The sequence below is a fragment of the Rhinatrema bivittatum genome, chromosome 3, assembly GCF_901001135.1.
Source record: "Rhinatrema bivittatum chromosome 3, aRhiBiv1.1, whole genome shotgun sequence".
Classification (NCBI taxonomy): domain Eukaryota; kingdom Metazoa; phylum Chordata; class Amphibia; order Gymnophiona; family Rhinatrematidae; genus Rhinatrema; species Rhinatrema bivittatum.
In genome coordinates, this window is record NC_042617.1 from 4,446,553 (window position 1) to 4,462,656 (window position 16,104).

General features: G+C 45.0%; 1 protein-coding gene across 1 annotated transcript in view; it reads left to right on the forward strand.

The window, feature by feature from the left end:
* SLC22A7 (solute carrier family 22 member 7) overlaps nt 1-16,104 on the forward strand; it is a 103,554-nt gene that overhangs the window by 71,263 nt on the left and 16,187 nt on the right. The window lies entirely within an intron of this gene.

Below are 16,104 nucleotides of genomic sequence, written 5' to 3' on the forward strand. Positions count from 1 at the left end.
TAAATAATTGTTTATTTTTTTTCCTTTTATGATATCTGTATTCATTGACTGTTGTTTTTGTATAACTGAAAACACAATAAATTAAAAATTAAAAAAAAAAAGAAGACAGCGTGTGATGGTAAAAGGAACCTTCTCTGAAGAGAGAGCGGTGTTAAGCGGAGTGCCACAAGGATCGGTGTTGGGACCGGTTCTGTTCAATATATTTGTGAGCGACATTGTGAAAGCGATAGAAGGTAAAGTTTGTCTTTTTGCGGATGATACTAAGATCTGCAACAGTGTGGACACGCCGGAAGGAGTAGAGAGAATGAGACGGGATTTATGGAAGCTTGAACAGTGGTCGAAAATATGGCAGCTAGGATTCAACACCAAAAAGTGCAGAGTCGTGCATCTGGGGTGCAGTAATCCAAAAGAACTGTATGTGATGGGGGGTGAAGGGCTGTTGTGCACGGAGCAAGAGAGTAACCTTGGGGTGATAGTGTCCAGCAATCTGAAGACAGCAAAGCAACTCGACAAGGTGATAGCTCAAGCCAGAAGATTGCTGGGCTGCATAGAGAGGAATAACCAGGAAGAAAAAGGACCTTGTACAGATCCTTGGTGAGGCCTCACCTGGAGTACTGTGTTCATTTCTGGAGACCGTATCTCAAAGGAGACAGAGACAGGATGGAGGCAGTCCAGAGAAGGGCGACCAAAATGGTGAGGGGGTCTACATCAAATGACTTATGAGGAGAGGTTGAAGGAACTAATTATGTATACCCTGTAGGAAAGGAGGAGCAGAGGTGATATGAAAGGTTTTAATGATGCACAAACAACACATCTTTTCCATTGGAAAGAAATAAGTAAAACTAGGGGCAATGAAATGAAACTCCAGGGAGGAAGACTCAGAACAAACATCAGGAAATATTTCTTCACGGAGAGAGTGGTGGATGCCTGGAATGCCCTTCCGGAGGAGGTGGTGAAGACAATAACAGTAAAATAATTCAAAGGGGCATGGGATAAACATTGTGGATCCTTAAAGGCTTAGAGGATAGAAATGAAGAAGAGAGTGCATGGGGGTAACTGGGGGTAACTTGCTGGTGTGGAGGTTACTACAGGGACAAAAAGAAAGAGGAAAAGGGGAATTAGATTTAGACAGCCTCCAACAAGGCCCCTTGCTTGATGGTTTGGGAAACTGATAAGTATTGGTGTCAACTCTGTACACCATTGTGAACTAGTGATTCTCACATGGAACGACCGTATAGAAAACAAATAACTAAATATGGGGGTGAGTTGTATGGCACGGCAGATACTGCCATAAGCAGATGATACAAAATTGTTCAGAGTAGTTAAATCACATTGTGATAAATTGCAGGAAGACCTTGTGAGACTGGAAAATTGGGCATCCAAATGGCAGATGAAATTTAATGTGAATAAGTGCAAGGTGATGCATATAGGGAAAAATAACCCGTGCTATAGTTACACAATGTTAGGTTCCATATTAGGTGCTACAACCCAAGAAAGAGATCTAGGTGTCATAGTGGATAACACATTGAAATCGTCGGCTCAGTGTGCTGCGGCAGTCAAAAAAGCAAACAGGATGTTGGGAATTATTAGGAAGGGAATGGTGAATAAAACGGAAAATGTCATAATGCCTCTGTATCGCTCCATGGTAAGACCATACCTTGATTACTGTGTACAATTCTGGTCGCCGCATCTCAAAAAAGATATAATTGCGATGGAGAAGGTACAGAGAAGGGCTACCAAAATGATAAGGGGAATGGAACAGCTCCCCTATGAGGAAAGACTAAAGAGGTTAGGACTTTTCAGCTTGGAGAAGAGACGGCTGAGGTGGGATATGATAGAGGTGTTTAAAATCATGAGAGGTCTAGAAAGGGTAGATGTGAATCGGTTATTTACTCTTTCGGATAGTAGAAGGACTAGGGGACACTCCATGAAGTTAGCATGGGGCACATTTAAAACTAATCGGAGAAAGTTCTTTTTTACTCAACGCACAATTAAGCTCTGGAATTTGTTGCCAGAGGATGTGGTTAGTGCAGTTAGTATAGCTGTGTTTAAAAAAGGATTGGAGAAGTCCATTACCTGCTATTAAGTTCACTAAGGGGTAGATTTTCAAACCGCGCGATTTGGCCTACTTTTGCTGGCGCATCAGGCGCAAGCAAAAGTACGCTGGATTTTAGTAGATACGCGTGGAGCCGCGCGTATCCGCTAAAATCTGGGATCGGCGCGCGCAAGGCTATGGATTCTGTATAGCTGGCGCGCGCCGAGCCGCACAGCCTACCTCCGTTCCCTCCGAGGCCACTCCGAAATCGGAGCGGCCTCGGAGGGAACTTTCTTTTGCCCTCCCCTCACCTTCCCCTCCCTTCCCCTACCTAACCCACCCGCCCGGCCCTGTCTAAACCCCATCCTTACCTTTGTCGGGGGATTTACGCCTCCCGGAGGGACGCGACCTGGGGGCGGGTACGGAGGGCGCAGCCATGCCCCCGGACCGCCCCGGGCCGTAACCACGCCCCCGGACCCGCCCCCAAAATGCTGCCAACACGCCCCCTAAACGCCGCGACGACCGGGCCCGCCCCCCGACACACCCCCCTCGGAGAACCCCGGGACTTACGCGAGTCCCGGGGTCTGCGCGCGCTGGTGAGCCTATGTAAAATAGGCTCACCGGCGCGCAGGGCCCTGCTCGCCTAAATCCGCCCGGATTTGGGCGGATTTAGGCGAGCAGGGCTCTTAAAATCCTCCCCTCTGAGAATAGCCACTGCCATTATTTATTTATTTAAAAACTTTTCTATACCGTCGCTAAGTTATATACCATCGCAACGGTTTACAAATAGGCACATAGACTAAGGTAAGTAAATGTAGGATATCGTACATTCTAACAGGTGCCAATAAAGTTCGGTTACAATTTCATAAATAAAATCATTATTTGAGTAATGTTGGTCAAGTCCAGGTATATTATTGAGTTACTATCATTTTGAAATATTACTTCTTAAATGTAGAATTGAGTAAATTCATTCTCATCTGCATTACCCTGTACTTTCATTCTCTACCCTCCACACTCTTTAGTGGAGGCTTTTTTAAAGAGCCATGTTTTTAGATTTTTCTTAAAAGTTGAGAGATTATTCTGTAATCTGAGTTCGGGGGGCATCGTGTTCCATAGTATGGGCCCAGCCAATGATAAAGCCCTTTCTCTCACTTGGGTTAATTTTGCTGACTTTACTGAAGGGATTGTTAGTAGTGCTTTGTTTGCTGAGCGGAGGTTTCTTTGTGGAACGTGTACTCGTAAGGCTGTGTTTAGCCAGTCTGCTTCTTTATCATATATTAGTTTGTGTACGGTGCATAAGGCTTTGTATTTTATCCTGTATTCGATGGGTAACCAATGTAAGCCTGCTAGAGTTTCGGTTATATGGTCCTTCCTCTTTTTTCCCGTCAGTATTCTGGCTGCAGTAGTTTGAAGTATCTGGAGTGGTCTTATCGATGTGCTTGGGAGTCCTAGTGCATTGCAGTAGTTAGTGCTGGAAAAGATAAGTGTTTGCAATACTGTTCTGAAGTGGGCGGGTGTGAGTAATGGTTTCAATCTTCTGAGCAATGGTAACATGGAATAGATTTAGTGTTTGGGTAATTGCCAGGTTCTTGTGGCCTGGATTGGCCACTGTTGGAAACAGGATGCTGGGCTTGATGGACCCTTGGTCTGACCCAGTATGGCATGTTCTTAAGCTTTCTGGATAGACTGGATGGATTGTTTGGTCCTTTTCTGCTGTCATTTCAATGCTTTATGTTTCTATTATTTCACATTCTATTGCTGGGATTTCTTCATTTTCTAATGCTCTGTAAAGATTGGAATAAGGAGAAAAAACCCAACAAATAAAAGAAGCAATGGAAAAACAAACTATACCAAAATAAACCCAATGAAAACACCAAACTCTGTAAGAAGAAGAAATTGGGAAAGCAAAAACCCAACAAATGCCAAAAAGAAAATCTGAAACAATTTCACCTCTTCTAAAGGAAAAAACTGGGGTGGGAGAGAGGGAGAGCTGAGCCTGGTATGGGAAGGAAAAAACTCAGTAAGAATGAAAAACAAGAAGGCAGAAGCAGGGTCTCCTCTCCAGCTCCTCTCAAGGAGAAAGAAAACCATCTGAAAAAAATGAAAAAAGGAGAGAATTTCTTCTCCTGAGAGAAGGAAAAGAAGAACAGAAGAGAAAAGCTCTCCCCACTGTGTATGGAAAGCAAAATTGATACCTGTAACAGGTGTTATCCAAGGACAGCAGGATGTAGTCCTCACATATGGGGGACGGCACTGCACGGAGCCCTATGTACGGAAAACTTTGTCAAAGTTTCTAGAAACGTTTGGGAACAGAGCTAGTTAAACTTAGCTAAAGTTGGATGCTGTTATTAACACTGCACTGCAAGGCTGATACGCAGCCAGAAAGGTGTGGTTTAGCACCTGATGTGCTCGAACATAAATGTGAACCCCTGTGCTGCGATGTGACTGACACAATCCTGGAGCTGGACGTGGTCTATGCCACTGGTGGGCGAGTGCTTCCGGGCACAGGCTGGCTGACACAAGAACACATGACATAAGAACATAAGAACATGCCCTACTGGGTCAGACCAAGGGTCCATCAAGCCCATCATCCTGTTTCCAACAGAGGCCAATCCAGGCCATAAGAACCTGGCAAGTACCCAAACATTAAATAGCTCCCAAGCTACTATTCCTTATTGATTAATTACAGTTTACGGACTTCTCTTCTAGGAAATTATCCAAAACCTTTTAAAACCCAGTTACACTCACTGCCATAACCACATCCTCTGGCTTACTTGGAACAGGAAGAAATACCAGGAACTGAGAACCAGCAAGCCATGCTGGTCTCTGGGGTAGCTCTCCAGACAGTCCGCAAGCCCTTTCGAACAACCGCTTGGAAGTGGCTTGTGCGTGAGGACAGACGGAGCCTGAGGCCTCTGAAGGTCAAGATAAAACGAAGGCTCAGGACTCAGAACAGGCAGAAGATAAGGAATCTAGGCAAGACGAGAGACCAGGTGAAGACTGAAGGGCAAGGATTCCATAGACTGGAACAAGCTCTGTGAAGACCAAGAACAGGAATGTGGAACTCTAAAACCAAGGATGAGGACTCCAAAATCTTGATCCAGCTGAGGAAGGCGAAGACAGGACCACAAACCAGGAACAGAAACTGAAGTCTTGAACACTGAACTGAAGACTTGGAACAAGAATAAGGACTGGAACCAGAAGTGCAGGAACATAGAGGACCACAAGAAACAAGAGACCTTGAAGGAGCTGGAGACCACAGGAAACCCTTGCGAAGGCAACAGGAAGCAGTTGGGGGAAGCCCTTTTATAGGGCTATTAGGCAAGACGTCCTCTGAGGGCACTGCGGGCTTTTCCCGCCCCTGGCCCTTTAAATCTTGAGCTGGCACGTGCCTAGGAGATGCCCTGCAGTAGTGATGGCCTGGCTTCAGTCAGTGGTGTTCTGGACCGCAAGGATGGCAGATGCAGGGGCTCAAGGCTGCAGAAGAAGCAGAGCGGCAACACCGGCCAGGCGGTGACCCCAGCCGCAAAGAGGCAGCGGCGGCACACAGGCAGCACTGGGAGGTGAGTGAGGTCACTAGTGGGGCCCTCCCGTGAGTGGAATCGCAACAGCACCTATAAGAACTTAGCATTGGTGCTAGCAAGAACCTGGTATCCCTACCTGAAGGAACTTAATCTCATGGAAATGAAAGAACAGCTGTGTTTCCCTTGTGATTGCAGAATGCTGTATATAAATCCAAAGAAGTGAGATGAAGTGTGTTTAGATCAGTATATCTGCTTCTACTAGTGTGAGTAACCCAAGAGAATCACTAACCCAAGAGAATCACTAACCCAAGAGAATCAGGCTCAGGGATGCTTTCTAAAAAGACCTAACAACGTAGTTTTTCATTCAAGCGTTTGAGAGTGAATTCATTATGTAATTCAAGGAATGTCAGGAAACTTTTGTTCTTCTCTTTCATGTATTCAGTCTTTCATCAATTTGATTTTATATTTTTATGTTTTAATATGTGCTAATGGAAAGTTGTTTATTTTTTTTGGTTTTTTTTTTTAACTGCTGTGAATCGCTGTAATTGAAAATAACAGAGCGACGGTATATAAATGCTTCGAAGGAGAAATTTGGATTCAGGGACAACCAACATGAGCCATGACTTTATTTTTTTACACCGTCTGGGGTACTGATGCGCAGACATTAAGAAAAAAACCCAAAAAACTGCTTCTTCGGTCTCGTCCATAATCAAAGCACGTCAAGCAAAACTGACTGATACATGAGGGTAACCTGCATGGTGCGGCAGATACTACCATGGGAAGCTTGCTGGGCAGACTGGATGGACCATCTGCCCTGTTCTGCCATCATTTCTATGTTTCTATGAAATAAATACTTAAATATATACCAACTTTTAATTTATTTTAAGAATTTATCTTTTGCCTATATCAAAATAGTGCTAGGCAAAGTACTACAAAGTAAATCAATTAAAGCAATACATGAAATAAAATCTATAAAATTAAATCAGGAAAATCAATAAAACAAAGCACCCCAGCTCATCCTTTGATTTATAGGCAAAAGACATTTTCACATTAAAAGCAAATCGGCCTTTTATCTAAAAACCAGGATTGCCTCAACCCTTATGAAGAGTTCAATTATCATATTGCAGGTCACTACCAGATTAATAGTGACTATACCAATAAATTTAAAGGGCTCTTATTTACATATTCCTACTCCCTTAGAAACCTAAACTTAACTAAGAACTCAACAAAATTAAGATGACGGCAGGAATGCAGCAGCAAGAGGGAGGCCTTCCAGTCTTCTGCATCAAGTGAAAAATGTATGATTATTATTATTATTATTATTTTTACCACTGGTGAGAGTTTGCATGTGTGCACCCGGTGCAAAGAGCGCCTGGCTCTCAGAGAACGAGTCTGATCTCTGGAGGCTAGAGTGGCAGACCTGGAGGAGCTGAGGCAGACAGAGAGGTATATAGATGAGACCTTCAGAGACAGAGTAGCCAAGTCCCAACTTCAGACTGGCAGCCCTGGTGCTGCCTTGGAGGAAGAAGGTCTCATGATGGGAGAGCATCAACCAGGTGTAGCAGGAAAGGATCCTGTAGCAAGGACCTGCTCTCCAGGTGATGCATTTTCCTCTCACACAGAGGATGTCTCTCAGGGCTAGTACACAGGAGGGAAGGGTTAGGTCGGCCGTCATAGTTGGTGATTCGATTATTAGGAATGTAGACAGCTGGGTGGCTGGTAGGCATAAGGATCACCTGGTTAAATGCCTATCTGGACGTGTCACCTAGATAGGATTTTAGACAGTGCTGGGGAGGAGCCGGCTGTCGTGGTACATGTGGGCACCAACGACATAGGAAAATGTGGTAGGGAGGTTCTGGAAGCCAAATTTAGGCTCTTAGGTAGAAAGCTTAAATCCAGAACCTCCAGGGTAGCGTTCTCTGAAATGCTCCCTGTTCCACGCGCAGGTCACCAGAGGCAGGCAGAGCTCCGGAGTCTCAATGTGTGGATGAGATGATGGTGCAAGGAAGAGGGATTCAGTTTTGTTAGGAACTGGGGAACCTTTTGGGGAAGGGGGAGTCTCTTCTGAAGGGATGGGCTCCACCTTAACCAGGGTGGAACCAGACTGCTGGCGCTAACCTTTAAAAAGGAGATAGAGCAGCTTTTAAACTAGAACAAAGGGGAAAGCAGACAGTCGCACTAATTTAAGCAGCTAACTCAGCTCCTCCCAGTTACAGCTCTAGAATGCTCCTAAATTGGCCGACTAAATTCTAGCGCTACAATTTAGCCAGATAAGTGTCCAAATATTCATCTAGCTGGCTTAATGCTTTTGAATATGAACTTCAAGATTTATACTCTTTAGTGCTCTTAGACATGTGCACAGTCTGCTGCATTCCCTCAGCACTGCATCCAATGATGTAGAACAAGTGACTTGCAAACAGGCCGATACAGTACAGTGTGCCTCTGCGGAGCGCACTGTTAACCCTCTATTGCACACACGTTTGACGCGCTAGTGTTACCCGTTATTCAGTAAGGGGTCGAAAACGTGCGTCCAACCCTCCCAAACCAAATTGTGCCCGCAACATGCAAATGCATGTTGATGGCCCTATTAGGTATTCTCGCAAGATTCAGAAAGCAAAATGTGCAGCCAAAAGGTCGGCGCTAATTTCTCCGGGCACCGGGAAAGTGCACAGAAAAGCTGTAAAAACTGCTTTTCTGTGCACCCTCCAACTTAATATCATGGCGATATTAAGTCGGAGGTCCCGAAAGTTACAAAAAGTTAAAAAAAAATTTTTTTGAAGTTGGCCCGCGGCTTGAAAACCGGACGCTCAATTTTGCCGGCGTCTGGTTTCCGAACCCGTGGCTGTCATCGGGTTTGAGAACCGACGCCGGCAAAATTGAGCGTTGGCTGTCAAATCCGCTGACAGCCGCCACTCCTGTCCAAAAAGAGGCGCTAGGGACGCACTACTGTCCCTAGTGCCTCTTTTTACCTCTTTTTACCGCCGGGCCTAATTTGAATACTGAATCACGCGCACAGGAGAGTGGGCATTCACCCGCTGTCCCGCAGACTTTACTGTATCGGCCCGAAAGCAGGGTGACTGCCCCACTGGGCCGGGGAGCCACTGATATGATACTGTCACCCATCCACTAATCAGGCATGCAGCAAGGGCCTGCAGAGAAGTGAGCAATGTAACATCCTCTGAGACCAGCAGGCCCGCATCAGATCAGAGGGCAAGGTAGAGGAAATGGTCGGCGCTAGGAAGCAGCCTCAGTATCAGGCCTGTAAATACTCATGGTCTTTGTAAATAAAATGTAAGTTGTTATAAAGTCAGTGAGTCTGTCTGTATAAACACTTACCTTCTCTGCCCGTTATAAATCCGCCCATGTCTACTACGCAGATTCCTGATGCATGATGAGAAGAAGCAGCAGTGTTATACCAGGTCAGAAGAGAAAATTCAAGCAGAAAGACAGAGTTTGCCTACTGGTGTGAGCTGCAGCCAACTGTGCCAGAATAAGTTTAGCAATGTCAAAGCAGGACGAGGACTAGAGCTGATCAAGTCAGATTCAGAAATCTAAAATGAAATATAAAATCATATTATGGCCTCCTTTTCCTGTTTATTGCTCAGAAATCTATTTTAGCCTTTCACACTGGAGCTTCTTGAAGTTCCATCTCCTATCCATATGGAGTCTTCCAGACCAGTAGAATAATTGCATCTACTCCCAGATTTGGTCAGGTGAGCCTGGCACAAATTTAAAGAGTTATGATGTGAGGAGACCAAGATGGCTGCCTGAAGGAGAGACGCGATGGACACGCTCTGTTCTGGTTTGAATTATTTCCTCTCTGACTGTGGCTGCGCACTAAAAGAAAGGGCAAACTACGGGAAATACCGACGGTATCTTCTCCATTGGGCCTGACTCAGAGAATATAGAGTTTCTTCGCCGCGGATCCCGGTATATCTCCAGGAGTCGGAAGTGCTGTGAACCCTGCCATGGAGGAAAATGCAGCGTCACTTGCTTCGTCCATCTCTCTTAGCCCTGGAGTGCCGATAACACCCTTCCCCCCCCCCCCCTTTACCAACAATATTTGTGAAGAACGGACAAAAGATCCTGAGGGAGTGGATATCCCGTCGGGGTTAGATGCCGAAGGAAGTCACCTGGATATGGTCAAGAATTCTGAAGTAAGTGGGAATATTACCTATGGTGTTTCCCAGTCTGAGAAAAGCTCCTCAGGTGAGAAGTATGTTCAACAAGAGTTAATAATGGCGTCGACTCCAAGGGAGGAACCGCCAGTGAACACAGAGGTGTGGTAATGCCTGGCGGAGGAGATGTACTTGCAGTTATCCCAACTTTGGACAGTGTGTGGTCAGTCCAATTCAGAAAGCTATGCAACCAGGAAACCCTCAGCTCTCACCTATCCTCCGAGTTATTCCACATCGACCCTTCGGATGCTGACACTGCGCTGACCTCTTGGATAAAAATCACTAACAAAGTGGCCGATGCAACCTGCCCGCTTACAACCAAAATCATCAGTGACAACAATGACAAAAAAAAACCATGGTTCACGCCACAATTAACAACTTTGAAACGTGAACTTAGAAAAAAGGAGCAGAATTGGCGAAAAAAACCCCTCCTCATCTAACTTATCGGCCTTTAAATCACTCATGCACAAATACAGGATCGACATTCTTCAGACAAAAAGAGACTTCTACTCTCAAAAAATCAATCACTTCATCCACGACCCAAAAGCCCTCTTTTCCCTGGTCTCATCGCTCACCAAACCACCTTCTTCAATGATCCCAGATGACAAAGCTGCCACTAAAGCTTCCGAACTTGCCACATACTTCAAAAATAAAATAACAAACCTACTCGCCTCCCGTACAAGCAATAAAGTTCCTACCCAACATCATTCATGTTCTCCTAATCTACTACTCAGCCCAATATATCCTCAACTTTCCTCAGCCTCCTCGCCACAAATGGCCCGCTTAGAGGATTTCGAGCTTACATCTTCTTTAGAGATTGAAAACCTTTTAAAGAAACTCAAGCCATCCTCACACCCTCTTGATGCAATTCCAGCTAACCTTCTCATAACCTTCGCTAAAGACGTCGCTAAGCCTATCACCCAGATCATCAACGCCTCTCTATCACAGGGCCTGGTCCCTGACCCCCTCAAACTTGCCATCTTAAAACCCTTATTAAAAAACCCAAATCTCTCTACAGATAACCCAGCAAATTTCCGCCCGATTGCTAATCTTCCGATCATTGCCAAAATCCTGGAAAGAATAGTCAACAAACAGCTCTCTGAATTTCTTGAAAACAACAACATCCTCTCCCCGGCTCAATTAGGCTTTCGCAAATCCCGCAGTACCGAAACTCTTCTTTTATCTCTGTCAGACAACATTCTCATGAATCTAGAAAACAAACATCCCTGCTTGCTCATCCTCCTTGATCTTTCGGCCGCCTTTGACATGGTCAACCATGATTATCTCATCGAAAGACTATCCGAGATCGGCATCAAAAACAAAGATCTAAACTGGTTCAAATCTTTCCTCCAGAACAGATACTACAAAGTTAAGATCAATAGCAAAGAGTCACCACCGTTCAGTTCTACATTAGGGGTCCCTCAAGGTTCTTCGCTATCCCCTACGTTATTCAATATCTATCTTCTCCCGCTTTGTCATCTCCTTTCCAATCTAAAGTTAACCCATTACTTATATGCAGATGACATCCAAATCCTTATTCCTATCACCGAATCACTTCAAAAGACCGTACATTTTTGGAACTCCTGCCTCCTCTCCATTAACAAACTCCTGTCTAACCTTAACCTGATACTCAACACTGACAAGACAGAATTCCTCTTGATCACTCAAGATGGCACCCTTCCATTGAATAGCTCTCACCTTACGCCGCTCCCAGTTCTCTCCCCACGGGTCAGAAACCTTGGGGTGGTCATGGATAACCATCTGAGCCTTTCTGATTTCATCAACACTACGGTTAAAGAGTGCTACTACAAACTCCAAGTTCTAAAAAGGCTTCGACCCCTCCTTCATTTTCACGATTTCAGGTCAGTGTTACAATCCATCATCTTCTCGAAAATGGACTACTGTAATTCACTGCTTCACGGTCTCCCAGTCTACACCCTAAAGCCTCTTCAACTGTTACAGAACGCTACAGCAAGGTGTCTCACTAAATCCAACAAACGAGATCATATAACACCAATTCTAAAGAAGCTCCACTGGCTCCCAGTCAAAGCTCGAATCCTGTTTAAACTTCTATCAATCACCCACAAAGCCATATTCAACAACACTCCACTGGACCTCAGAATCCCTCTTCAGCTTCACACGTCTTCCCGACCGCTAAGATTAGCACAAAGAGGAACTCTACATGCACCTCCCATGAAAACATCTTTAAGTAAAAGAGCTCTATCCACAGCAGGCCCCAAACAGTGGAATCTGCTTCCTCCGGAGCTAAGGCTGATACATTGCCTCAACACGTTCAAAAAAAGACTCAAGACATGGCTATTCGGTCAAGCATTCCCTTAATTTACTTAGTCTTCTACAGCTCCCATAGACTGTTTTCATACTGTTGATGTCCAGAACCTATGCTCATGTTTTTACTCATCAATAAGAAATTTCTCCCTCCTCCCCCCCCCCTCCACGAACAACCTTCCCCCTCCCCCCCCATTAGCAAACCTCCCTCCCTATGCGCTTAGTCTCGCTCTAATAGTGCATACTGCTACTGTTCCTAGTTATGTTATGTTATATTATCCAAGTTGTTCACTCCCTTGTTCATTGTAAGACATATGTTGTCATTGTTTTCTACTTGTTATAATGTAAACCGGAGTGATAAGTAATTCTGTTACCTGAACTTCGGTATAAAAAAAGTTATAAATAAAATAAATAATGTCGTTAGAAAAATCGATTTCCTTAACATCTGCAATAGCTGATGCAAACAATCATTCACAAGTGTTAGAACAACAGGTTGTTGTGCGTGCTACAAAGATGGAACAAAAAGTGGCCCAGGTTCAAGAAGGTTTGATACAGGGAGAAATGGAGCGAACAAAAAAGCTGGAAAAAATAGAGAATGAAGTAAGATATAGGATTTGAGAGTGTTGAATTTTCCTCAAATTCAGTATGTTTCAACTCAAGACCTGTTGAGAAGGGGCCTCGAAAGGCCTTGCATTCTGTTGTGTTCGGGGTGTTTAGTGTGCCCTTGGGCCTCAGCCCGACCCCAGACGCGTCCAGGACCGAGCCGAGGGTTGACGGCATGCTCCAGCATGGCTGAACACGGTCTTACCCTCTGCCAGGCCTGCAAGCTCCCAGAGCCAACAACATGAGATGTTGGTAGGGGAACGGTCCTCCGACTGTTCCGAGCCCTTTCGGACCTGCCACTTGAATCAGCATGGAGCAGCAGGCTTGGCTTGAGGTTGAGGGCAGACGGAGGCCTTGACACGTAGACAGGACTATGATTGATGTGACAGCATCTCGGACAAGACTGGGTTGATGCGACGGCATCACAAGCATGATGAGGAACTTGATCCAAACAAGACAAGACATAAGGCAGGAGGACATTGGCACTGTCACTCAGGGCACCCTACTCAGCCCACCCGCAGGGCTGAGTCGCGGACCACCCTGTCCCAGGGGAGCGGGACAAGCACAGGGAAGACCCAGGCAAGGAGGAACTTCAATGACGAAGCCGGTGTCATCCGAAGCTTCCCCCATGGCTGGCGGGAACAGAGGCTCAGGAGCACAGGGACGAATCCCACCTGCAGGCCACTCCATTCTCGGGCACGACATTATCCGAGAACCACGGCTTTGCAGGAACGGAAGGCTCAGGAGCACCAGACGAAGATGCAGGGAAGAACATCCTGGCAGGCAGACACATCAGGACATGGTCAGGGACCTCAGGCAAGACATCAAGACACAAAGACATGGTACAAGGGCAAACGAGATGAGGAGCTCCACGACGAACAGAAGACCTTACAAGGCTCTGGCAGGCAGGAGCCTCCAGAGGAAGTCATGCTGATGCAAGGCAAAGACAGAATGAAGTTGAAGTCCTTTTATAGGGCTGCAGACCAGCGACTCCCTGGGAGGAGTTTGGCAGGCCCACACCTAGCTTGCCCTATAACTATGGAGAAGTGCTGTGGGCCGGCCCCTAGGGAAGGGCGTGGCTCACACCAGGCAGTCCATGCAAACACAAGCAGCCTCAGGCAGGCCCCAAGGACATCGAGGCCTCCCAGGCCCTGGAGCAAATCCTGGACAGTTTGCAGGCGAGACCCTGGCTTGGAGCGGCCTCCAGGAAGAGGTAAGGAGCCTCCCGTAGCACCGCCACAGGAGGGTTCATAACAAGACCAGTTTAAGAGATATTTACAGGAAGTCTTAAAAATACCTTCTGAAGCAACGCCACCTGTGGCCAAGATCTATTTTGTATCCTTTGATAAAAGAAAAGAAGAACTGCCTACTGTTAATATTTCAGCAATACTGGAGGCATCGGGAGAAGAATCTATTGAAAGACGAGGAACATTGCTTGTTAAGTTTATTTTTCCTTCTGTCAGAGGTTTAGTTCTCAAGTTATTTCTAAGAAATAGGTTCATTATTATGAACAAAAAATATGGATTTTCCAGGACATTGTAAAAGCAACTCAGCAAAGGAGAAATGAATTCTTAGCTCTCAGGCAACAGGTTGAGCAAATAGGAGCCCCGATTACTCTTAGTTATCCATGCAAATGTATCATGAAAATAAACAATGTTAAATAGATATATTTTGAACCATCTGACCTTAAGTCATTTTTAGATGCCAAGATATTGATCGGGAATACTGCCAACTAGTGTTATCACTTAGAAGAATGATTGGGACTCTCCTTGTTTCCTGTAATGTTTGTGTTGAGTATTAATATAGCTCCTAACTGGAATCTTGATCTCCCCAATTGCATAGTATCAGGATATTTAATTGTTTAAATGCTATGGGATAGGAGGAAAAAGGGTAAAGGAATGAGTGAGATATTGATTGCCTGTATACGTTACGGTGGTTACTACCCCAAACCAAATAAGCCTTATACTTCACTTTCAATGCATATCCAACATAGCTCTCTGCTTCAACGGCAGGGGAGAAAGTCTGATGCTTCACTTTCAATACATATCCAGCATAGCTCTCTGCTTCAACGGCAGGGGGAATGAAGAAAAGTGGATCTATATACAGACAACAACGACTGAATTACATAGTCTGGGTAAACAAATAAGCATGGGTGTAGCTTGCTCATTGCAGCAGTTACTACCCCTAACTAATTAAGGCCTGGATTTATCTGGTAAGTACCGCATGTGAAATGTTGTGAGAGTGAGAGAGACTGAGAGAGACTGGCCATAATATCATGGCCCATAGGCAGGTATTTGTATCCCTATGGTAGGCCCACCTAGTAACTCGAGGTGGGGATTAGGTAAGAGTGTAGGGGGTTAGGGGCCACTTTGACATGCTACGTGACACCTACGAACAGAACAGTGGTCTCTTGTGAAGATTTGCTGGCCTTCGGAGTGAGGAAACTCACTCCAAGATGAGATTTGGGCAATGTTCTCTCAACCTAGCTTGATGTTACCCAGGTAGAGAGTCCATCAAGCTAGGTTGAGAGAACATGGAATTTGCATCGCACCATACGATATGGTGCGATCGCATGCGGTAAACACGTTTTCGCATGCGTTAAAGGTCTATCGCATGCGTTAACGGGGCTTTTCGCATGCGATAAGCCCTTAACGCATGCGAAAACGCCTTACCGCATTTTGATAAATGACCCCCTAAGCCAGATATTTCACTTAGATGCAGCTCCAACACTGCTCTCTGCATTAACGGTGGGGGTGGAAGGGAAATAGAACCAAAAGGTTACCAAGAGCCAAGAGTAACAGATAAGTATGAGGAAAAAAAAAAGCGAAACTTGCTGGGCAGACTGGATGAGCCGTTTGGTCTTCTTCTGCCGTCATTTCTATGTTTCTATGTATCAATAATTTGATTGTAATATTTTTCCTTGTTTTTTCCTCTGAATACTCTTATTTTTTACTTTGGCGATTAATATTCATTATGTTGATTGGCACTGTATGTCATATTAATATGTTAAAATTAAATAAAGAGTAAGGTATAAAAAAAATAAATAACTTAAAACATTTTTTTTTATAATGCTCTGTTGCAGTAGAGCTCTTCCATTATTTTGCTGATCACTGGTGAGAACTTACATTAGCTTCAGAATAAAAGAGCAGAGACCCAGTCCTAGACAGCATTTTGTCCACCCATGGGCAAAGACAAACAAACAGGGTTTGATGTCCTTCACGGGAATTTTCATCTTGCAGAGAGAGAGAGGTGTCCATATAGATAGGTGAAATGCTATTTGGATATTGTGGGTGTTAAATCAAACCTTTTACAGGGATGGACCTTGTTTGAATGTTACTGTGAAACCACCTGTAAAGCCAACACATGTTCAAGCATGGGAAAGGGATTTAGATGGAGCATTGCAGGAGACATCTTGAGACCTTCGTTTAATTTCCGTGGGGCAGTATTCTGTTTCCTCTCTACTTGTTGAAAATGGTTT